Source organism: Papaver somniferum, chromosome 1 (genome assembly GCF_003573695.1).
Source record: "Papaver somniferum cultivar HN1 chromosome 1, ASM357369v1, whole genome shotgun sequence".
Lineage (NCBI taxonomy): Eukaryota > Viridiplantae > Streptophyta > Magnoliopsida > Ranunculales > Papaveraceae > Papaver > Papaver somniferum.
Window position 1 is genome coordinate 112,416,141 of NC_039358.1, and position 24,641 is coordinate 112,440,781.

Genomic DNA, 24,641 nt, shown 5'->3' on the forward strand with positions numbered 1-24,641 from the left:
GACTTTACCTGAACTAACAAGAAACAACACAAGTTTGAATTAATGTATTCTCTTGCTTTGTAAATGGAGTAGAATTGAAACCAATTTTATCAAGTAGCTCAGTTCCTGATCCATACTTCTAGCTTCAAATCTATACGTTTGATCGTAGTACACATGACAAAACAAGCTGATAATCTTCTATGTTCATCAATCCCTTTTTGAACACAAAGTCCTCCATCAAATTATGATATTTTAGCTATCCATCTATTTTAACCAACTGAGTTGATCCTGAAAGGTAATTAGCTGATCAGTTCATTCTGAAAGGTGGAGCAGTTACAAAAGAAGCAGCGTTTTCTAAAGGCACGTCGATGACTGTTTGATAAGGGTAAGGAACCAAAGGATGGAAACCAGTAGCTAAAAGAGGGTTAGCGAAATTGTTTGCTTCATCATTATGAACCACAGGTAGCAGTTGGTGCTCGTCGTACTGGTACTGGTGTTATCTTCTCCTCTTCATCTACGTGTGTGAACACATAAATCACGAAGTCATCCACGTGTTCACAAACAATATATGCATACATTCTAATTCTAGAGTTGTACGTCGTATGCGTAAAGGGGATGATTATATCGATTCATCGACTCGAAGCCTTCGAGCTTGTCATTGTCTATTCGAATATTATCATAAATAATGTTCCTATAAAGGAATAAACAGAGAATCAAATACAAATGTAAAGCACATGTAGTTCAACGCTGAATGTAAGGTGCTGAAATGTAAATAAGACAAAGATTTACGTGGTTCGGCACTAAGGCCTACATCCACGGGGCTGGTGTTTCACTATGTATTAAATGATTACAAAGATAGTCGAATGACTTTAGAGTATACATAGGTCTGCGGAAGTAGGGGGATTACTTACTCTTCCTATTTCTCTCTCCTATATTCTCCTATAATTGCCCTGTGTTGGTCGACCCCTTCTCCCTTAGTGGAGAGGGGTATTTATAGGGTTGGAACGTGGGTCCTACTTATGAGGTGCCGTTGTAATCTTATCTTCTTGTGCTTTGTGCCCATTACGCAGAGGTCTTCGGCATATGTTGCGGCCTGAGCTTGAATACGAAGGATTATCCTCGCCTCTTCCACGAGCTGATTGACACATGTATATCTCTTTGTATTTAATGCGGGTAGATTGATGTCTGCTCGTGTCAGACAAGTGTCTCTTTGTCTGGTCACATCTGTGTCAGTCAAACTTCCTCTCAGCCGTTGATCTGGGATCTTCTTGTACTTTGTGCCCATTACGCAGAGGTCTTCGGCATATGCTGCGGCCTGAGCTTGAATACGAAGGGTTATCCTCGCCTCTTCCACGATCTGATTGACACGTGTATATCTCTTTGGTATTTAATGCGGGTAGATGGATGTCTGCTCGTGTCAGGAAAGTGTCTCTTTGTCTGGTCACATCTATGTCAGTCAAACTTCCTCTCAGTCGTTGATCTGGGATCTTCCTTGGGATTGGGTGTATTAACACCCAAGGGGTATTATCTGGTGCTCCTCTGAGCCATCATACCTCTGTGATCCTCTGTCCCTGACCGTCAGATCTGCTGACCGGTGGCATCTTCTGATGAGATGCTTGCTATCATTCTTTGATATCTTGTTTTGCATGCCTTCCACGTGTCTCTTTCTGTACACGTGGTGGATGATGAAAGGTGTACATACAATTTGCCCCTCTTCTTATGACTTGGGCGTATTTTGCAATTTAGAAGAAGAAAGGTCGTACTACACGTTTCCCACTTTGCGTTAACTTTCCCCATAACTGCTCCTTGGTACGAGGAATGGTTATTGTCTTCTCTAGCTTCATAAATAGGAAAGAGAATGTGAAAAAAAACTTTTATCCTCTTCTTGTCAGTGTTCATCCTCTTCTTGTTTTCTATTCTTGTTCTTTAGTCATTTATTATCGTCATTCTTGTGAGGAAGATAACAGCATTCAATTTTTTTCTCTTTCGCTCTCGATTGTTGTTGCCCCTGTATCAGCATTCAATTTTGATATCTCCGATCCTCCTTTATTCGACTGTGGTTGGTGCTTGTCGTCCTCTTCTATACAGGTATGAGGTTTTTCATTAGCTGCTCATCATTGATTTATCTATGTATCTACCCGTTTGTTTTCTGTTGCTGTATTCTTGGCTTTGTGATGAAGAACACACATGTCGAAGCATATATGCTTGCCCCTGTTCTTTGTTACAAAGTCTGTGAGTCTGTAACTAAGTATTATCCCTGGAGTTGGATTGAGTATTTCTGGTTATTTTAGTTCTTAGGGTTTTTAATGTTTATCCGAATGAACCATCAATTATGGGTTTTTTGATCTTTAGTAATCTCCTTGTATTCTTCTCTAAACTATTTTTGTGTTTCCTTTTAGATATGTCTGATCGTCCGCGGTCTCCTTACCAAACCTCTCCGTCTAGTCCGCCAAGATCCCCTCCGCGTCGAGATTCTGAAAGATCTCCACTTGGGGAAGGTCCTTATAAGTCTTCGCAATCGAATACTCGGGGTCATAGGGTTTCATCTTCCTCTGGTGCAAAGGTTGTGTCTATTAAGAAATGGGATGTGCCGAAGGGTCCTTCTGGATCTAGGTATGCTGTTAACCGTGTCCCTTCTCGTCCTCGTGAAGATTCTAGGAGTACGCAGGCTCCTCCTCGTGATGACTCTAGGAGTACGCGGGCTCCTCCTCCCCGTACTGAAACATTGGATGTTCCGCCCCTTCGTTTAATGGCTCCTCCTTTAGTGCCTCCACAGAAATCTTTGCCTCCTCCTCCCGCGGTTTCTTTCAAAGGGAAGTACTCCAAGGGTACTATGTCGAGAGATGATTCATCTAAAAATCTTCCTTCTAAAAGGAAAGCTTCGGAATTGAGTCCTACTTCTGATTTCGCAGACGAATAAGAAACTGTCCCCGTGATACGCAGCATTTCCGTTGGTAAGAAGAAGGTCACTTTTAAGCATATTGATCTTGAGATGTTCAAGGAAAAACATGAGCTTCAAGCTTTTGAGGTTCATTTCTATGCCCCTGACGATGATATCACTTACGAGCTCCTTGCTAAGTATCAGTTTGACGAGTTTCATCTGTTGACTACGGTTGGAGCCTTCGAGGCGGGTCTCATGTTGCCCCTATATAAGTCGGGTGACTCCTTTTATTATGACGTGTTGGCTAGTCGCGAAGGTTCTTCCACGAACACTCATAATCGTTCCGTGTCACAACTATCTGGGAATTATCTTCGTTCACTGAAGGAATGTTACCTACGAAGCAAGGGGGAGACTATGATGACCTGCTATGTTCCAAATCCTGCTGAGAGAGAGTGGTACACTCCTCAGAATTTTAATAGTTCCTTTGGGGATTATGTCAATAGTAGAAACCGTAAGCCGTGGAGTGTTAGTCTTCGTAATATCGCTGCTCCCCGTGGTGAAATTCGTCTTTTGAGTGAGGTGAGTGATGCCAAGCTGAAGTATGTTCCTGGTACTGAGGGATATGCTAAACGGAAACTCTTTCCTTCTCGTGAAAGGATTAAGTGTGACCATGATTATGAATGGCATGCTACTGTTATTGAGGTAGTTGGTCCTTGGGCTTATGGTTGGATTCCTGGTCCGCGCGGCTGGCGTCCTTCTGAAAACAGCAAGCCTCGTGAAACTCCTCCTGCTCGTTATGGAGATTTCTGTCCTTGGCGTCCGAATTTCGCGGGCATGAATTTTCCTTACGCTCTTGATGTCGTTGATGGAGATGAGGAGGAGGATTCTGGTGCTACCCATCCACCGAAGAGTGTTGCTGCTGCCAAAGTATAGTTTCTTCTTATATTCTCTATTCTATTTGCTCCTTTTTCCTTGCTTGAAATAATTTTCATTTTTGAAGTGAGGGAAAAAATGAGCCTTTGTGGGGATGTGTACTGGTTTGTAGGTGTCGAAGAAGAATAAACTTGAACCCAAACAATCTTCTACTGTGGTTACCGGTGAGGCTGAGGTTTATGAGGAGGTTACGAGTCCTGTAAACGAAGGGTATGCTGAGGATGAAGAAATGTCCGATGGGGAGGAGCGTACCGGCACTTCTCACCTTGATGACGAAGGTGGTAATGGTGAAGAAGAAGTTGCCGCGGGTGGTGATGGTGAAGAAGAAATTGTCGCGGGTGGTGATGGTGAAGAAGGAATTGTCGCGGGTGGTGATGGTGAGTCTGAGGGCAATATTACCGTTGGTGGTACTGGTGGGGGTGGATCTGCCCCTGTTGGCGATAATACCGTGGGTACTCTGCCCATTATTTCCCCTGAATTTTCTTTCGGTAGGATATATTCCGCGGGGGAATCCTTTGATGTGAATGCTTCCATGGGTCTTGCCGAAGACTTCTCATTGCTTTCCCCAAATGATGATTGGGATGTGCTTGGGGATATTGGTAAAGAAGATGCCACCGATCAGCAGGCTGAAAACGCCGGTGGTCATACTGAGACTGGTGATGTCGAGACTTGCGTGAGTGAGGGGAGAACAGCCAAAGGGAAGTCTGCGGTTGAATCTCCTTCAGAGGATTTCCCTTACTCGCTAATGCCTGAAGGCGAAGATGCCATTTTGGCTTGGCTTAAGAAGAAAAATCTGATGTTCGTCCCCAACCCTGCCCCAGTGGTCCCGGTGAGAAGAATTCTGACGCTTATACTCGTCAGATGATGCAAGTGTCTTCTGAAGTCCGCGTTGCTGAGATGTGGGAGAAGAATCTGAGAGCTTCAGAAGCTAACCTAGTGGTTGACCCTCCCTCCTCTGTTGCTGATATGATGGCCATAGCTGATGGGTACAATACGGTTTTCCCCAGCAGCGTGTCTTAGAGGTAAATCCTTGTACTGATTCCCTCATGATATACGAACATTGTATTCTTCGCGATATCCGATCCCTTGGGTATAATAATGTTTGTCGTTTGTGACATAGATGATGAGGAGCGAACATTGTAACCATGTTCTATACCAATTCTTTAAAGCAAAGTCTTTAAAGTTGGAGGCTAAGCTTCGTCATAGAGAAGAAGAACTATCTGCGGCCGAGATGGAAATAAGTGAACTGAAGGGTCGCCTGAAGGAAAAGGAGCGGCTGGGTAATGCCGAGGAGAGTCTCCGTTCGGAACTTGCTATAGTCCGCAACGAATTGGAGCAAGCTCGCAGAAATGTATCGTCCCTCACAGGTTCGTATTTTTTATTGGTCTTTTACTCCTCGTGATTCCCTATTTGTACTTGGTGTTCTGTCTCAGTCTCCCCACCCTATCTTCAGTGGGTGGAGTCCCCGAGCTCATATGGCTTCGGAAAGAAAGGGAACGACAGAAATCCCGCATTGCAGAGTTGGTGGGTAAGTTGAAAAGCGAAGCCGTAAAGTGGAATGCTCGTGCTGATGAGCACAACGCCTTAGCAGCTGAGTGGCGTGAAAAGCGAACACTGATGGTTGATATGCAAAATAAGTACAATCATGACCGTTGTCTGTTTAATGGTACGCTGCTATGGACGCGTGACAACCTGCGTGATGCTCGAGGACATGCTTCGGACTTAGAGGCTAGAGTGCGCTTTTTGGAAGGAGAGTTACAACAGGCTCGTTCTTTCTTAGGCCCCGGGGTTAGGGATAGTATGCTGCATCTTTCCGAGGAAAGATAATGCTAGGGCTGAGGTTGGTGCTCTTAGTAAAGCCCTAGCAGCGTCTCGAGCTGATGTTGCTCGCCAAGTGGAATCTGAAAGAGATCTTGAAGTGAATGTGTATCGACTCCATAAAAGGATGGGGGAGATGAATGACGAAGTCAACCATCTTCGTCACTTGGATTCAATGAAGCAGGTAGACTTAGACGCGAGTCAATTTGCTCTTACGAACCTTCAAACGGATTATAAGAAACTATCCGACGAATATGACTTTCTTGATGAGGCTCGGGACGCAGTTGTTAATGAGTATGAAGAGGCTTCGGCTAATGTCGAAGGTATAACCTCGTTTTATCGAGTGTGATTCTGTTATTTCTTCGTTTTAACCCCTTGGTATTTCTTGTTTTCAGCACTCGAGGGACAGCTTCACGCAGCAAATGATGAGCTTAAAAAAACTCAATCTGCCTTAGTGCAGCAGGAAGGACAAGCCAACTATTTCAAAGGGTTGGCCGCGTCTCGTGAGGAAGCAGCGGAGATTGCCTCCAAAGAGGCGGAACGCCTATCTGCATTGCTGTCTCAGGCCAACCAGCGGACCGCTGTTATCACTTATAAAGCTCGATGTCAGTTGGCTGAAGAGACCAACAAAGTCCTAGATAAGATTGAACTTGATCTTAAAGTCGAACATGGTCTTGTCAAGAATTATCCGCGTCGTCCCCTTCCCGCGCCCTTGCCTGGTTCTTCTGGGCCTTCTTCAGGTGGTAGCGTACCTTCATCTCGCAGAGACAACCCTGTTGATGGAGTGTATCGTCCAAGTAGATTTCTTTTTATTAGTCATAGAAAGTTGATCCTTGTTGATTATATAATTTCGGATCATTTTTTGATGTGTTTCCTGCTTTATCTTATTTGCTGAACTTGTAATCAACTCTTTATGAAATGGATCATCCTTTTGGCATACCTGCGTTATCAATTCATCTTTATTTTAAGTATTGTGAAGTGTTAAACTAGAAATAACTTGCTTTGTAAAAAGTTGAGAGTGTTTGGGTGCGACACCGAAGGTAAATACCTTCGTGATCGTCTTGAGACCTGTCACCCCGCTGGCGAATCCTGGGCCAGAGGATTCCCAAACGGTGGGGGCCGAGGCAGCGTTCTAGGATATGGAATGCTTATTTGAAATATTTACATGCACCCATTCCGTCGACCCGCTGCCTTAAAATTGGTTGGGTATCTCTTTCTGCTGGGTGCCTTCCCCCTGGTCTTACACTCATAGACACTGATAGGGGAGCCCTGAGAGATTGTAGATTAACTACTTTCCCCAATATTGTTAATTTATTATGTAATGTACATGCGTTCACCCAGCGGGCCTTTTGACCATTTCGTTTGCTTGAAGATTTCCCAAAAAGTTTGTTTGATTGATAGGTTGAGGCCTGCTACTCCTCGTCCAGAGATAGAAACATGTAAAGCGGTTACGCTGCCTTCTTCTTCTGGTATTCTTCACGCAGATGCAAAGCTGCGCTGCTCCTATGGGTAGTACGGTTTGAGCCATTTAGCATTCCAAGGGTGCCGGAGGACCTCGCCTTTCAGATTGCGAAGATAGTAGGAACCGTTTCCCGCAATGTCGTGTATTATAAAAGGTCCTCCCCATGTAGGTGCTAACTTTCCCCATTTCTTCTCTCGTTGATACTGCGGGATTGTTCTTAGCACATACTGCCCTTCTACAAAATTTCGAAGCTTAACCTTTTTGTTGTACTCTCTCGCTAGTCTCCGTTGATAATTTTCCATCTTTTGCAATGCTGCTTCCCTCCTTTCTTCCAGGTCGTCCAGTCTCTCTAACATCATGTCTGTTGTGAGATTTTTCTCCCATGCTTCGGTCTTTGTGGTTGGCATGAGGATCTCTGTTGGGATGACTGCTTCAGCTCCATAAGTGAGGAGAAATGGGGACTCCCCAGTGGCAGATCTTCGTGTTGTCCTGTATGCCCATAATACATTGTGTAGTTTTCACACCATCGCCCCTTGTGTTCGTCTAATTTGCTTTTTGAGGATAAGGGCGAGGGTCTTGTTAGTAGCTTCCGCTTGTCCGTTGCTTTGAGGGTATATGGGGGTGGACTTGTTTTTCCTTATTTTGAAAGTGTCGAAGAGCATGTCTATGTTTTTCCCCTGTAATTGTTTACCATTATCGGACACGATTTCCGCTGGTATGCCGAACCTGCAAATAATGTTTTGGAATATGAAAGTAAACACGTCCACGTCTCTGATCCTGGCTAAGGCTTTGGCTTCCACCCATTTACTGAAGTAGTCCGTGGCTACTATCAAAAATCGTCTTTTCCCTGATCCTTCGATGAAAGGCCCAACGATATCTATGCCCCATTTTGCAAATGGCCACGGACTATCCACAGAATTCAACGTTGTTGCTGGTGCGTGTATCTTTTTGGCGAAACGCTGACATTCTTCACATCGTCGGGACATTCTTGCAGCATCTTGTATCATTGTGGGCCAGTAATATCCTTGCATTTTTGCTTTGTCGGCTAGTGATCTCATGCCGCTATGATTCCCTGCGTCACCATAATGGATGTCGTTTAGAATTCGATGCCCCTCTTTCCTGGATAAGCAACGTAGTAACGGTCCGAGGAAAGATTTCTTGTACAGGATCCCATCCCGAAGATCATATCTTCCTACTTTGGAGAGTATTTTCCTGGTTTGTTTGTGATCCGCGGGTAAGGTTCCATCCTTGAGAAACGCATGGATCATCATTCTCCAATCATCTTCGTTGTTGAAATCTTCGTCTTGATTTGCTCTTGACAGGATATCTTCTTCGTCAAAATCGTCACGGATGTCTTCTCCCACCTGATCTTCGATATTTTCTTCCACTGTATCTTGATTTGTAGCAAAGGAAAATTGTGATGCAATCGAAGGCTCGTATACCCTTGTTATTTTGATAGCTTCGATACTCTTGTCCTTCAGCATGGATGATATATATGCTAGGGCATCCGCGTGCCTGAGATCCCTTCTGCATAAGTGCCGGAACTTGATGTTCGGAATTTGTGATGCCAATGTTTGGACCAAGGCCATGTAAGCTGAGAGGGTGTCGTCGTACACATTGTATTCGAGCCCTATTTGCCGTATGACAAGCTGCGAATCACTTGTCAGTCTTACATCAGTTACCCCCATCTCTATTATTAAGCGGAGGGCATGTACGACTGCCTCGTATTCGACGATGTTGTTAGTATGCTCTTTGAATTCTAACCTGAGTGCCTGTACGATCCTTTCTCCAGTTGGGGTGGTGATGACAATGCCTATTCCTGCCCCTTCCTTATTTTTGGAACCATCAACGAAGACTTCCCATTGTCTTTGACTCGCGGGTTCGAGGACATCAACTGGATCCTTGCTTTCCTCGTCGGCTTCTGGTATTCCCCTAATCTCTTCATCGTTGTCCAGGGGGAGGTCTGCTAAGAAATCCGCCAAACTTGGGATTTTTGGGAATGTTGAATTTCATGAATGATGTTGAATTGGTCCAGGTGGGTGTTCCACTTGGCTATTCTACCTACTTTTCCCGCGCTTTTGAGGACTGCTTCCAGTGGTGCTTTGCATGGGACGCGGATGAAGTGAGTTAGGAAATAGGTTCTCAGCTTTTGAGTAGCCCATACTAATGCCAGGATGAGTTGTTCGATCTTCGTGTAATTCCTTTCCGCAGAATTGAGGGTCTTGCTGACATAATAGATAGGTTGTTCTATCTTCGTATTGGTTTTGACCAACACTGCGCTAACTGCGTCTTCTGTCGCTGCTATGTACAATGCCAAAACCTCATCAGGATCAGGCTTCTGCAGGATTGGAATTGAAGCCAGGTTTCCTTGATTCTTTGGAAGGCTTCTTCGCATTCTGCGGTCCATTCAAACTTACTCCCTTTTTTGAGAATATTGAAAAAATGTTTGCATTTGTCCGAGGATCGGGCAATAAATCTGCCCAAGGCTGCTAAGGACCCATTGAGCTTTTGCACTTCTTTTAAATTCTTCGGAGATGGCATTTCCACTATGGCCTGAATCTTCGCGGGGTCTACCTCAATACCCCTTTTTGTTACCAGATATCCGAGGAATTTCCCTGAGGTGACACCGAAGGTGCATTTTTCTGGATTTACTTTCATGTGATGTTTCCTCATTGCTTCGAAAATATCTCTCAGGTCCTGGTGGTGATCTTTGCGCAGCCTACTTTTGACGAGCATGTCATCAACGTAGACTTCTAGGGTACTACCAATCCATGGCCTGAAGATAGCATCGACCATTCTCTGGTAAGTTGCCCCTGCGTTTCGAAGTCCAAAGGGCATTCTAGTGTAGCAATAAAGGCCATGCGGGGTGTAGAATGTGTGTGTAGTTGATCTTCTTCTGCCAGGGCTACTTGGTTGTAACCAGAATATCCGTCCATGAATGACAGCTCTTCGTACCCTTCCACTGCTTCAACCAGTTGATCTATGCTCGGTAGGGGATAGCTGTCTTTGGACATGCCTTGTTGAGGTTAGTAAAGTCGATGCATATCCTAACCCCTCCATTTTTCTTAGGAACGACGACCATGTTGGAGATCCATGTAGGGTATTTGACTTCCTTGATGAAGCCTGCTTCTAGTAGTTTCCGAAGTTCTTTTTCTACTGCCTTATGATACTCTGGTGCAACTTTTCTTATTTTCTGCCTGAAAGGTGGCGTGCCTGGTTTGATGCGCAGCTCGTGTTGGATTATTTTGGATCAATCCCCGGCATGTCTCCTAACTTCCAGGCGAATACATCCGCGTATTCTTTAAGTAATTTGGTTAAGGAATCTTCTCTTTTTCGTCCATTATGGTCCCTACTTTGATCATCTTCGGGTTTTCTTCCGTTCCTATGTTGATTTCTTTTACGGGCTCCACTGGTGTGAACACCGGCTTCGGGTCCCCAAGGACTGGGACGTTCTTTAATTGCTATTTGGTATGTTTCTGTCCTTCGTTGGCTGCTGAAGTACTTGCCTCTGTGTTAAGGACATTATCATCCTTTGTCAAGCCCTTCCCTGGTTTCCTTGAGGAACAGGTCTATGGCCTTTTCTTTCGCAGCTTCTTTATTTTTGATCCTTCGGGTTTTTCGCTGCTCTTCCTGTTCGTTGTTGATACGATCCTGAGTGGCCTGGCACTCTTTTGCAGAGACCCGATCTCCCTTGATTTCCATCACTACTCCCTCGGGTGTAGGGAACCTGAGATATTGGTAGTAAGTTGCTGCCACTCCCTTGAGTTTATGTACCCACTTTCGTCCAATAATGGCGTTATAGGGGGATGGGGCGTCTACCACGCTGAATCGTGTTTCTACTTTCATGGGCCCGGCGTTCACCTGCAACACGATGTCTCCCAATGGCTTTGTGGGCGCTCCGTTGAACCCGTAGATGGTGTAATAAGAGGTCATCAGTTCATCATGGAGCTTCATCCGTTTGAAGGTCGTAGAATAGAACGTTCACTGAGCTTCCCCCGTCGATGAGGATCTTTTTGAGGTTACATCCGGCCACTGGTAGTGTGAGGACCAAGGGATCGTTATGGTCTTCCATATCTTCTTCGATATCTTCAGTATCGAAGATGATAGGTGCGTCCATCCACTCTTCGTGCTCGTCCACCTCTACGCCATCAATCTTATATAATTCGCAGTGGTCTTCGAATTGCTTTCGTAGCCTCTTTCCTATCTGCGCTGTAAGTGAGGGCCCTGCGGCTTCGGAACACGAGATGGTGTTGATTGTGCGGTTTCCCTCTGGAAGTTGGACTTGCTTGGTTCGTTTGGATCTGTCCTCGGTGACCCTTTCGTATGTATTGCTTGAGTTCGCCAGCATCAATCAATTTTTGGATCATTATTTTGAGGTTTTTGCATTTCTCGGTCTGGTGTCCATTGAAGCAATGATACTCACAGTAATATTTAGACTTCTCGGTTATTGGGGGTTGTTTTCCCTTAGACCACGGCCACTCCAAATTTTCCCTTCCTTTGATCTCTCGCAAGATCCGAGCGTAGCTAGCATTGAGCTTCGTGTAAACCTGATATTCGAATTTTCGATCGTCTTTTCATCGTTCATCTCTTCGTTCCTTCCTATCTTCGTGAGGTCGTTCCACTGAGTTATTTCTTTTGGCCCCGCTGGTTTGTTCTGCGGAATTGGTACGGTGAGACCTCTGCGTTTGTGCCCTCGGGTTCTCACGCTGGATTTCTTCAAGACGAGCATACTTCTCAATAATTATTCGAAGATCTCCTTCTGTTTTAGGTACGCTTCCGTGGATCTCAACAAATAGTGGACTCATTCGGTATCATCCCCACTTGTAGCAGTTGATGCTTACTACGAGATCCACACTCCCTATGGCTTGGCAGATCTTGTGCCATCTGTTGGTGTATTCCCTCGTGTTCTCCTTGTAACCAATTGCCAGAGAAAAAAGTTTATCCATTCCGGTGTTGACAGCTTTGTTGTACATGTAGGTTCTCAAGAATTTCTCTGCGAGTTGGTCATAGGAGTTGATGGAATCAGGTGGCAGGTTGTCAAACCAAGACAAAGCCGATCCCTTCAGACTTGATGGGAAATACCTACAAAGGACGGCGTCGTTTTGACTCCATCGGGCTAAGATACGATTATAATACCGGATATGTGTCGCGGGATCACTGGATCCGTCATAGCATTCAAAAGTTGGGACAGGGCACTTTAACGGAATGGGGGTATTTGTCAGGCGATGAGTTAGGGGCGTGGAGTTAGCTTCTTTCATCACCTCTTCAAGCCTTCCTCCGCCTTGTCTGGCTTTTAACTGCCTGATCTCAGCCATCATCTCATCACACAGCTCCTCCATTGCGCGGTAATATCCCACGTTCTCATGCTCAGTTGAGCGTTTCTTTCTTCGAACTTCACTGTCATAATAGTCTAAGTCTTCGGCGGCATATTCTGGATCGTATGCACTTCTTCCCCTGGCGGCGTTTTCTAGGATGATTCTTCGGTCTCGATTAGGCTCTGGTGCTTTAGAATTTGCTTCTTCCAGTTGTTGGCTAGTCTTCGTGCTTTGGGCAATCCTATCTTTCAAGTCTTGGTTCTCACTGGCCATAAGAGCTACGGCATCTGCGTAGACCTGCTGGCTCTTTTTCAATTCTTCGAGCTCTACCATCAGTCGGTGGGACTGGTTTGATCCCTGATTGGGAGTTCTGGCTTGTACCCCTACGGCCATAGTTCCCCCTTCGTCTACTGTGTGTATTAAGGGTGGCAGAGGATCAGCTTCAATTGTTGGTATCTCCAAGTTTGGTCCCCTCGGTTGAGCTTCCACCCGCGGTACTAAAACCACTGGTATGGTTTGATTCTAACCGTTGGTTGACGGCATTCCGAAGACTGGTGGATGTGCGGCTGGTGTGTCATAGATTCTGCCACCCCTTCTCTTTGTTTATGGATTTGGTTTGAAACCAAAGTCTTGTTAGTTTCTGTAGCCTGGAGGGCCGCAACAGTTGCGTTGTTCTTTGTGTCTGCTTCTTTGAGAGCCGCGGCTGCAATGGAGTTAGTGTTCATAGGTGAGGTGATTTCCGCAGCATCTTGCCTCTGAGTAGATGTTTTAGCTTTGTCTCCTTTCTGCTTGCTTCAGGTCATGACCGGGGTAATCCTCGGTGTCTCCTTTGATGAGGCTTTGGTTTTTCCTGCCTCTAGTATCTTTTCCATTTTTAATATTTTTCTGCATAGGGGAATAAATAAAGAGAACCAAAGATATCCACGAGGATCGGGTTAGCGCCATTCGTATCCGAAAAATTATTGGAATAGAAGGAAATGAGATGCCCAAGGGCCTTAATAAAAGTGAAACGTAAAGACTCTATCGGTCTAGTTTTCGCAATACAAATCCTCTAATAAACAATCATATACCTTGTTTTCAGACTACTTTTGAAAAAGAAAACTCTTGAAAAGGCAGATCCGTCGCGAGAACTCATGAATCTGGATTATTAAGTCTTAGTTTTAAAAGAAAAATGCCTCACGTGAAAATCTGTGATAGATAGCTGTGGATTTGTCTGCTTTGAAATGGTGTTTGTGAAAATGAAGACCATGAACCCAGAATAAAAAAGGTTTTGAAAGCACGCTGAACCCAGAATAAAAAAGGTTTTGAAAGCACGCTTAACCCAGAATAGGGCACAACCATAATGCGCGTTTAAGGTGAAATCACAGGATAAGATAAATCTTTTACCGGGACAAAGTCCCTGTTTCTAGCGCCAGATTGTGAACACATAAATCACGAAGCCATCCACGTGTTCACAAACAATATTCGCATACATTCTAATTCTAGAGTTGTACGTCGTATGCGTAAAGGGGATGATTATATCGATTCATCGACTCGAAGCCTTCGAGCTTGTCATTGTCTAGTCGAATATTATCATACATAATGTTCGTATAAAGGAATAAACAGAGAATCAAATACAAATGTAAAGCACATGTAGTTCAACGCTGAATGTAAGGTGCTGAAATGTAAATAAGACAAAGATTTACGTGGTTCGGAACTAAGGCCTACATCCACGGGGCTGGTGTTTCACTATGTATTAAATGATTACAAAGATAGTCGAATGACTTTAGAGTATACATAGGTCTGCAGAAGTAGGGGGATTACTTACTCTTCCTATTTCTCTCTCCTATATTCTCCTATAATTGCCCTGGATTGGTCGACCCCTTCTCTCTTAGTGGAGAAGGGGAATTTATAGGGTTGGAACGTGGGTCCTACTTCTGAGGTGTCGTTGTAATCTTATCTTCTTGTGCTTTGTGCCCATTACGCAGAGGTCTTCGGCATATGCTGCGGCTTGAGCTTGAATACGAAGGATTATCCTCGCCTCTTCCACGAGATGATTGACACGTGTATATATCTTTGGTATTTAATGCGGGTAGATGGATGTCTGCTCGTGTCAGACAAGTGTCTCTTTGTCTGGTCACATCTGTGTCAGTCAAACTTCCTCTCAGCCGTTGATCTGGGATCTTCTTGTACTTTGTGCCCATTACGCAGAGGTCTTCGACATATGCTGCGGCCTGAGCTTGAATACGAAGGGTAATCCTCGCCTCTTCCACGAGCTGATTGACACGTGTATATCTCTTTGGTATTTAATGCGGGTAGATGGATGTCTGCTCGTGTCAGGCAAGTGTCTCTTTGTCTGGTCACATCTGTGTCAGTCAAACTTCCTCTCAGTCGTTGATCTGGGATCTTCCTTGGGATTGGGTGTATTAACACCCAAGGGGTATTATCTGGTGCTCCTCTGGGCCATCATACCTCTGTGATCCTCTGTCCCTGACCGTCAGATCTGCTGGCCGGTGGCATCTTCTGATGAGATGCTTGCTATCATGTTTTGATATCTTGTTTTGCATGCCTTCCACGTGTCTCTTTCTGTACACGTGGTGGATGATGAAAGGTGTAATACAACGTGTTCTTCATTTACTTGTTCTTGATTTGCTTGTTCTTCATCTCCTTGTTCTTCATCTACTTCTTCTTCTTCTTCTTCTTCTTCTTCTTCTTCTTCTCTCCTCTGCTGCAAAATCTGGCTATGCATCTCCGCAGAAATTCTAGAAAGCCACCGCCAAGGGTACCAAAAAAGGCCTTCAACCAGTTAGGTATCTTCAGCTGCTGTTGATGATGATGAGTTTCCGGGTTGTGAGGATGTGAATCTTCCGGTGGATCTGCTTGAGAAGTTACTACAATAACACAAATGGAAAGAACAATCAAAATTAAAAACCATTACTTCATTTTTTGTTCCTCAGGTAATTATATCTTTGAGCTGAGTTTTAAGTGTGAAGAGCTGAGGAAGTAGAGGAAGAGGAGCTCAAAGATGTTATTTTTTGATCGACTGATTGGGTTTTAGAAGAAGAATTCTTGGTTAGGGTTTTAATGCTTTTTGCTTCTCAGTGAAGAAAAAAGGTTAGGCATACATCGATGGTATAGCCCATACCTCGTTGTTGACTGAGTGCTTTATTCTAGTTTTGGAAGCCGAGGCTTTAGTTTAAATGACCTGTAGATTCCAAAGCATGTAAATAATTGTGGTGTTTCATAATATGATCTAATGAAACAGAAGGTGGGCAAACGTCACTGAATGGACTGGTGCTTTTTCTGTTTTTATACGCCCGGATACTTTATTTCAAATTACCTACAATCACTGATTCCAAAGGAATAATTACATAACCTACGTATTAAGAGATTCACATATTATGAAACCATGTTAATATCATTGTTGTATCATCATCTCATCTTAGCAAACTCAACAGCTCAATCATAAGGTCCCTTGACCTGTAAATGGGTTGGATCCTCAAGTTCTGTAAGACACACATGACATACATTGGTCTCCTTTTAGATGTATTTGCAAGGTTCCCCTTGTTGATCATCTATACTTCAATGTTGCTTGTAGATCCCCATTTTGTGTCAGTGTCACCTGTACCTTGTTGATCTTGCTGTTGCAAAAAATAGTCTTAAATCCATACTCTAATCCAGCAATTATTAGATTATTGGTTGATGAGATTTGTCATAGTTCTGTGATGATAGGGAGTTATGACGTAATCCAAGGTTCAGCTCTATCTGGAATTCAAATACTATGTTTTTCGCATGTTAACTTTCTTTTCATTTGTTTTTCTCCCTAAACTGTTGCTTCACTATCTTAAGCCCTTTCTAATACCAATACAACTTAATTATCTTGTTTAGTCAATTCAGTTTTGTCATTATCTTGTTTTTCTCCCTGCGGCCTACTGGAAAGCTTACATATAAAAACCCTATGTTACTAATATTCCAATTACAAGTCCTTCCAAAAGGAGGTCTTGAAATTCTGACAAAGTAGCAGTAAATGAAAGAACAAACCACAAATTTTAGATAACACGCATCAATCTATCAAATTTATTTTCCGAACAAAAATGATTGCAAGTAAGGCTAAGAACAAAACAGATTAAGACCCAAATAACAGTTAACTACTCTCTCCGTTTCACAAAGATAGTCCGCTGTGACTTTCTCAGAATATTAAGGAGACCATACTATTTTACTTGACTATCCTTAGTTACTTACCTATTTTATTTTAATAAAAATGCTAATAATAAAGACTATCTAAAATTGTTGTGAGAATTATAAATACGAAATATAAAAGGAAAATTTAAAAGATATCGAATTTATGAATTATAAACTTTATAAGGAATTTATTTTTTAGAGTTAAATATATATTTTCTTAAATGTAATGAATGATATATTTGTTTCCTCAATTATACTAATTTGTTTAATATTTTAGATTGGGTCACGTTAAAAATGGATTTATGATTATAAAGAATTCAAGGGTATATTAGAGAGTTCGTTGAAAAAGTATGACTATAAACAGAAGCTGGACACAATTTTGAAACAGACGAAAAAGAAATAGAGGACGGTCTTTCAGAAACAGAGGGAGTATATTGTATGATGAAATATATTGTAAACAGTTAACTATATTGTAAAATTATTTTCTTTTCTTTTATTTTAAATTCTAATAATCCAAAAAATGGAAAGAAATATATTCATTGGGAAAGGGATGTTTTTAAAGGTGTTTCAATTACTCAAATTTTGTTTCATTGGGAAACATTATTGCATCCGTGATGTTGTAAAGTGTGGCCTTTCACTTGTAAATATTTTTTCCTTTTAATATAAACCTTTCACTTTCAAAAAAAAATAAAATATATTCATCATATCTAATCTAACCTAAAATACATGGTAATTAGTATATTAATCTATGAATTAAACTTTTTCCCAATATAACTCTTAAATAATTTCTGACTTTTTGATCAAGGGTTGTACGTTTCCAATTTTAATTTTAGTGGGCTATTGTATACAGTTGAAGTTATTTGCAAAAATGTGCTGCCGGATATGATGATACTACGATGTAATATATTGACACCAATACAATGCACCTCTGGACACACCAATGTTGAACCAATTAATCATTGATCATTCCCATTTTCATTATCCGATTGTTTTATTGTAGATTGTCATATAAGGAACTTGATTACCGAAAAATTCATCCAAACGGATTCTAGTGTGCACAAATAGCAAGACCAAACAATAGCTACAGGCTACAGCCATGGTTGTATTATAGTAGTACTGAACGGAAAAGATATGGACCGCCGTTGTCTGAACAATGTACCATTCCCAAATTACCAAAGGTATACCAAGTCCGACACCCCAATCCAAGATCATTCCCTTACTATACCGACTGTCACAAGTTCTATTGAAAAAAAAAAACTAAATCTAATAAAAGAGGAAAATAATTATACTTTATTTTATGGAGTGCGACTCTGTGCACCTCCCATTAACTCAAAGTGCACGTTGTTGATTGGTTACCATCTAACTATGGTTGGTTGTTTTCTTTTATAGTTTTTAAACATAAAAATAAAAATTAATTACTCTTTGTTGGAAATCGTTTTTTTACTCGATTAACACAAAACTAAACTTCAAACCGCATCATCTCCATTAGCAACAGAAGTAAAGCTTTGTCATTTGTGAGCCACCTCTTCCCAACTAATATCAGCATCTACTTGTCCAAGCCGAAGATTTATGGTTCTCCTTATCTGCAGTGGCTCTAATACGTATCCTATTTTTAGCTATCTTTCTTTAGCCATTATACCATATCTTCAACTTGTTTAGCATTTGTGTAGCAATTATGAAAATACCCCAAGTGATATGGTAATGGAAGGTGTCAACAGCCAACAACTCTGACAAGCTAGTTAACCTTGGCAATAGATTTTTTGCCAAACTAATTAACCTTGAATGTACATCTTAATTTCTACCCAGCATTCTGCTACAGGTGTCTAATTATTATTCAAGGAGGTAGAAGAATGCTCTTTCTTAGTTTGAATTTTATTAGAAAGATTGCATTAACATCTACTTATATCTTTCTGAGATTGATGATCACAATCATCACCTAAATGTTTAGAAGACCTGGTAGTGATGTTATTTATGAGGGAGAAGAAATAACGATAAGAGAGGGGAGAAAACATGAGATTTGTGCCCTTTTGATTTTGTTTCAATAGCTTTTCCCGTTTCCAAAAAGAGGGTATTTAATTTTAATATTTAAAGTTACATAAGAAATTAACTAACCATAGTTTAACGTATAGCCAGTCAACAAGGGAGGGATGTGCACCTTGAGTTAATGGGAGGTGCACAAAGTCGCACTCTATTTCATGAGTGTAAATTTGTGCACCCTCCAAAATCAGGATGCATATTCCGGCCTTCCTGGTTGGTTGAAATTTACAATAAGGGATTTGAAGTTTCTTTTTTTTATTTATTTACTCCTAAATTTTCTTTGAAAGTTGAGTACTCTGTTCAGTTTCTCTTTCCATACGCCTTTCCTTTTTCTCTTGATTATCTTTTAGTATTTTTATTGACCAAATCAGAGAAGGAGAAACTCCTAAAATTCTAATCAAATCAAGAACACCGAGCTAAATCATTACCATTGTTTTATATATAAACCATTGTTAAGCAATGGAGAAGGAGGGAAGTTAAAAGTAAAACAGTGATGGTTTTTGTTCCCTATTCTAAAAACAATACTCCCTCCGTTCTTTTTTAATAGGTCAGTTTCTATAAATAAAAGTTTCAAAAAATAGGCCAGTTTCCTAATTGGGAAAGTCAAATGTTATTTTAATTTTTTGGGACCACTTTTCTCTTAACTTCTTTTGATGACAAGTGTCATGTGGACCACTTCACTTTATTTCTTTTGCTAACAAGTGTCATGGGGACCATTTCAATTCACTTCTTTTATTGACAAGTGTCATGAGGACCACTTTCAATGATTAGTTCTCTTAATTTCCTTAAATTTCGCTAAAAACAAAACTAGGCTATTAAAAAATAACGGAGAGTATTATTTTTTTGATTATCTCAAACAATCACAACAATATTTGGATTTGGATTTGGAGTGCGACTATGTGCACCTCCTGGTTAACCGGGTGCACATCCTCCCTTTTTTATTAGTTGGACACAAACGTGGCTTTGTATTTTTTTTAAGAATTCAATTTACTCGAAATTTTAATTTAAATAATTCAGGCACAAGTTCCTATGCTACATTTTCTCTTAGTTTGCGAGAGAATTTTGGTACATCACTCGCATATTACACCGTCATCTGATAATCCAACTGATGAATTCATATGAAACATTAGTTCCACCATCATCTCAAGGTATCTCTGCTTGCAACAAAGAAGACCAACTAAGTATTTCTCTACGGATTTCGTTTTTGAACGGAAGAGATTTAAATCAGATAGGCCATGCAGCAGTGATGATTTTTTACATCAAAAAAAATAAATGTAGCAGTGATGCGAATATAACGAAATCCGAACAAAGTCCTCTATGTGATTTCTATTGTTTCATAAAAACCTGCGGAAAAATTTCTTCAATTTTCAAAGAAATTCAACGGTTTCCAATTTGTCCAGCTGCTATCGGAGATTGGCAGTATCTCCAATGATAGCAATGAGCCAATGAATCTCTCCAATTCTTCTCTTACAATTTAGCCCTAAACTAAATACTCCCTCCGTTACTTTTTAATAGGCCAGATTTTTTTTCTGAGAAAATTAAGGAAATTAAGAGAACTAATTATTGAAAGTGGTCCTCTAAACACTTGTCAATAAAAGAAGTGAAGTGAAATGGTCCCCGTGACACTTGTCAGCCAAAGAAATAAGTGAAATCGTCCACATAACACTTGTCATCAAAAGAAATTAAAAGAAAAGTGGTCCAAGAAAATTAAAATAACATTTGACTTTTCCAATTAGGAAACTGGCCTATTTTTTTGAAATATTTATTTATAGAAACTAGCCTATTAAAAAGTAACGGAGGGAGTAAGTCTCAAAAATCTGTCTTCTATTAAAGGTAATTAACCTTTGGCCGAGACGTTTTACTGTCATGAAATCATTTTTTTTTTGGGTTACTGATCATTAAAAAAATTTGGAAAGAAAAGAAAATTATCACATCTCAAGAGTCGAGATGGAGAAACTGAGAAGCAAAGAAGACGAAATAAGAAACCTCGCGTTTTTAGGGGCCACTCGAAAGGATTTAGGGGCCAACAATAAACCAAAAAAGGTCACCCAAAGGGAAAATGTAGCCCTTGTCTCGCGTAATTCGTAATGGCAAAATTACCCTTATATATTCGGAGGGTATGATAACATTTTTATCCTCCGATTTCAATCGGAAGCCAAAATATTACCCAGACTTCTGATTGTAGTCGGTGCAGTATTAGAATGATATCCGTTTCATTTTTTCCATTTCTTTTTCATTTTTGAGTTGTTAGAGTTATAGAGAAGAAGGTGAAGGAAAAAAGGGAAAACCCATTTTATCACTACAAAAATGGATGGATATGAAGAAGAAGGTGAGAATCATGGCGAAGACGATTTGGGGTATATGTTGAATGATCCAAACTTTTGTGGAGAGGAAAACCTAGACGACCCTTTCATAGAAGAAAATGGAGAATCGCCTGATATTGAAGCTAACGATGCATGTAAAATACAGGTATTGTGTTAAGAAACTCAAATACTCGATTTGCATTCGTTTGTGTGCTTTTGTAAACAAGAAAAACCGATTATTGCATGCAATGAATGCCATGAACTACCCAGATTCGGTAGATAATTTCTCGCATAAACTTACGAATATAACACACAGAGTACCAAATACGTATATTCGGTAGTTCCAAGATAGTAGTTTACTGCCGAATATGAGAAAAAACCCCAAACTGGTTTTCTAAAAAAATCTACATTCGGTAGTTATGTAGAGTTATTTACCCCCGAATGGCCCCAAAAACGAATTCCTCAAAAAATTTCAAAACTCAATATTCTTATCCTTTACAATCGGTAATAGTTTAACATTATTTGACTGCCGAATAAAACAGTGGCCTCAAAATAAAATTTTCGAAAACTTGAAAATCGGATGTTTATCGATTAAAGTTATCTCCCGGTTATTTATATTCGGCTGTTTTACTATATATTTTAGCTTCCGATTATATCATTTTTTGCACTCAGTAAACTGTGTACATTCATTTGCATAAATCGGGTGTTTTGGGTAACCGATAGGATTCCGAATATAGTATATTCGACAGTTTGACTTATTTAATAACCTCCGATTATTGTATAATAATTTGTTGCTTTCATATGCAGGACGTTGAAGAGTTTGTTGATGATTTCTATTTGAGGTCTGACACTTCCCTATACTATGCAAACGATTTGGTATACTCATTACTACTTTTTTTCTTCAAAATTTATATGTTAAATGGTTATGTTTATTAGATTTGTTTTGTTTTATGCACGTTTAGACATTTGGAAGTAAGAAGGAGGCAAAGGAATGGCTTATGAACAAGGCAAACGATAATATGTGCGTGGTAGTTCAAAATAATCATGTTAGTGACACTCGATTTGAAATGATTTGTGAGCGCGGTGGGACGCGAAAGAGTCACGAGGGAAAGAATAGTAAGTACGTACGGAAGACGAATAGGAAATACCGAAGCAATACCAAGAAGATAGGATGCCCATTTAAGATTGTCTTCCATAAGCCCGATGGTATTAAAGGTAAAGAGTATAAAATGTATAAAGTTGATAATGGTTGTCACAACCATGATGATCCGTTGGATTTAATTGGACATGTAATGGTTGCCAAGTTAAAACAACATCAAATGCAGACGGTGAGGTCTATGCGGATCCAAAAAGCGAGTGCGATCTTAAGTAAAATAAAGGCGGACGACCCCGACAACTTGTCTTCTTTGTCTACAATTAAGTCGGCCCTAGCTACGATCAAAAGGACTGAATGGGATGGTAGAACGGTCATGCAACAATCGGAGTGGTTAGCGGAGTTACACGGCTACACCTTGAGAAGGGAAGAAAAGGATGGTATAGTGGTTCGTATTTTCTTGGCACATCTCGAAATGATCCAATTGGCTCAATGCTTTCATCAAATTTTGTTGATAGATGCTACTTATAAGACAAACAAGTATAACATGTCGTTGTTGAACATTACTTGCCATACTTCGGACAAAAACACGTTTACGATTTCATGGGGTTTAATGGATCATGAGAACAATGTGAGTTTCTTTTGGATGTTGGAGACGTTGAGGTCCATTTATAACGGTGATAATTTTCCAAGGGTTATTTAACGGATAACGATCAAGCCTTAATGTATGCAATAGCGGTAGTGTTTCCGGAATCCCAAAACTTGCAATGTACGTGGCACATTCAATGCAATCTCAAAACCAATTGCCATCATCATTTCCAAGCTAAAAGACCAAGGAAGGGTACCAAGAGGTCAAAGGAAGAGGATGAGCACATTAGTAAATTAACCGTGGAAGAACGTAAGGAAGAGGATAGGTTATTTGAATAAAAGTGGAAGGAGGATGGAATTATTTGGAAAACCAATTACTCAATAATAACTGAGAGGGGTTACCCTCCTTATATAGATTAGAGTTCCAACGTATCTAATTTTTGAAAATATGGCCGTTGAGGTTTCTGAAAATATGGCCGTTGAGGTTTCGTATCAATGATGCACTACAATCGGTTGCTAACGATACACGTATTTCCTCCGAAAAGGACATTCGGTAGCGAACTTAAATTTTTATCTACCGATTAGGTTGGTATTTCTAAACACGACTATATTATTCGGAGGCTAATTTTTTTTTGTAAAGTCCCGAATGTACGATGGCCCAAAAATCAGAATTTGGGAAAAACTGATACTTTTCAAATTTTGAACTTGCAATAATCGGAAGTCAACTCAGTTACCCAAACTTCCGAATATGGGTTGTCTAACCTTCTATATTGGCCCTTGGAACCACCTAGAGCCATGTCATGGTTTGTTTTGAACTTGTAATAGTCGGAGGCTATTTTTTTTTTGTAAAGTCCCGAATGTACGATGGCCCAAAAATCAGAATTTGAGAAAAACTGATACTTTTCAAATTTTGAACTTGCAATAATCGGTAGTCAACTCAGTTACCCAAACTTCCGAATATGGGTTGTCTAACCTTCTATATTGGCCCTTGGAACCACCTAGAGCCATGGCATGGTTTGTTTTGAACTTTTAATATTCGGGGGATAATTTTTTTGTAAATTCCGAATGTACGATGGCCCAAAAATCAGAATTTGGAAAACTGATACTTTTAAATTTTGAACTTGAATAATCGAAGTCAACTCGTTACCCAAACTTGATACGTTGTTATACCAACTCATATAGTCTGGAGAATTTTCATCACCTCGGGTGGTTCGTCTACCAGTGTCGATAATGAAGTCATTCCTCTTATCCCAGTTATCAAGAACAGTAAGTGGGCCTGTGTGAACAATCGTGAGATTGTCACCACTAGAAGAGCACAACTCCAACTCCAATTTGTAGTAATCCCCCATTTCTTCCACAGGTTGATGTTGTATATACCCGTGTTGTCGCATCACCCTAGAGGGGTTATACATCACATATCATGTGGGGTGCCACAATGGTCCAAAATAAAGGGACAAGTCCGACCGAACATTTATATGCCCACTGGCTCGATCTTCCTTGTATGGATCAAAGCATACGTCTGAAGCCTTCAATTGGTCAAAAATCTCCCTCATGCGAATCAACTGCTGCTCTGTTGTCCTAGAATGGTTGTCTTCAAATATATACTTTGTTCCTCTAGGAGTACCTTTGCACCACCCTGGGTTCTCTCCGGCCAACTTCAGGATAGGGAAGTGGTCATAGATCCATGCCTATATACATAAGACACCAAGTTTTAGTAAATAGATTGTGTATATTCGGTAGTAATTTCCAAACATTATTTCCGATTATATATAATCGGAAATAAAACTAAGTACCTATCCACCGAATAACCAACATTCGGAAATAGATATGGATCATTTCCTAACAAATATGCGTCATTTGGAGTTCAGTAACCTATAGTTTTTCTGGCCTGTATATTCGATTCTAATATCAAAAGTATATTTCCGATTGTATATAATCGGAAAACAAAATAAGTACCTAGCCATCGAATAACCAACATTCAGAACAAGAGATGGATCATTTCGTACCGAATATGCGTCATTTGGAGTTCAGTAACCTAAAATACTTTGGCCTATATATTCGGCAGTAACTC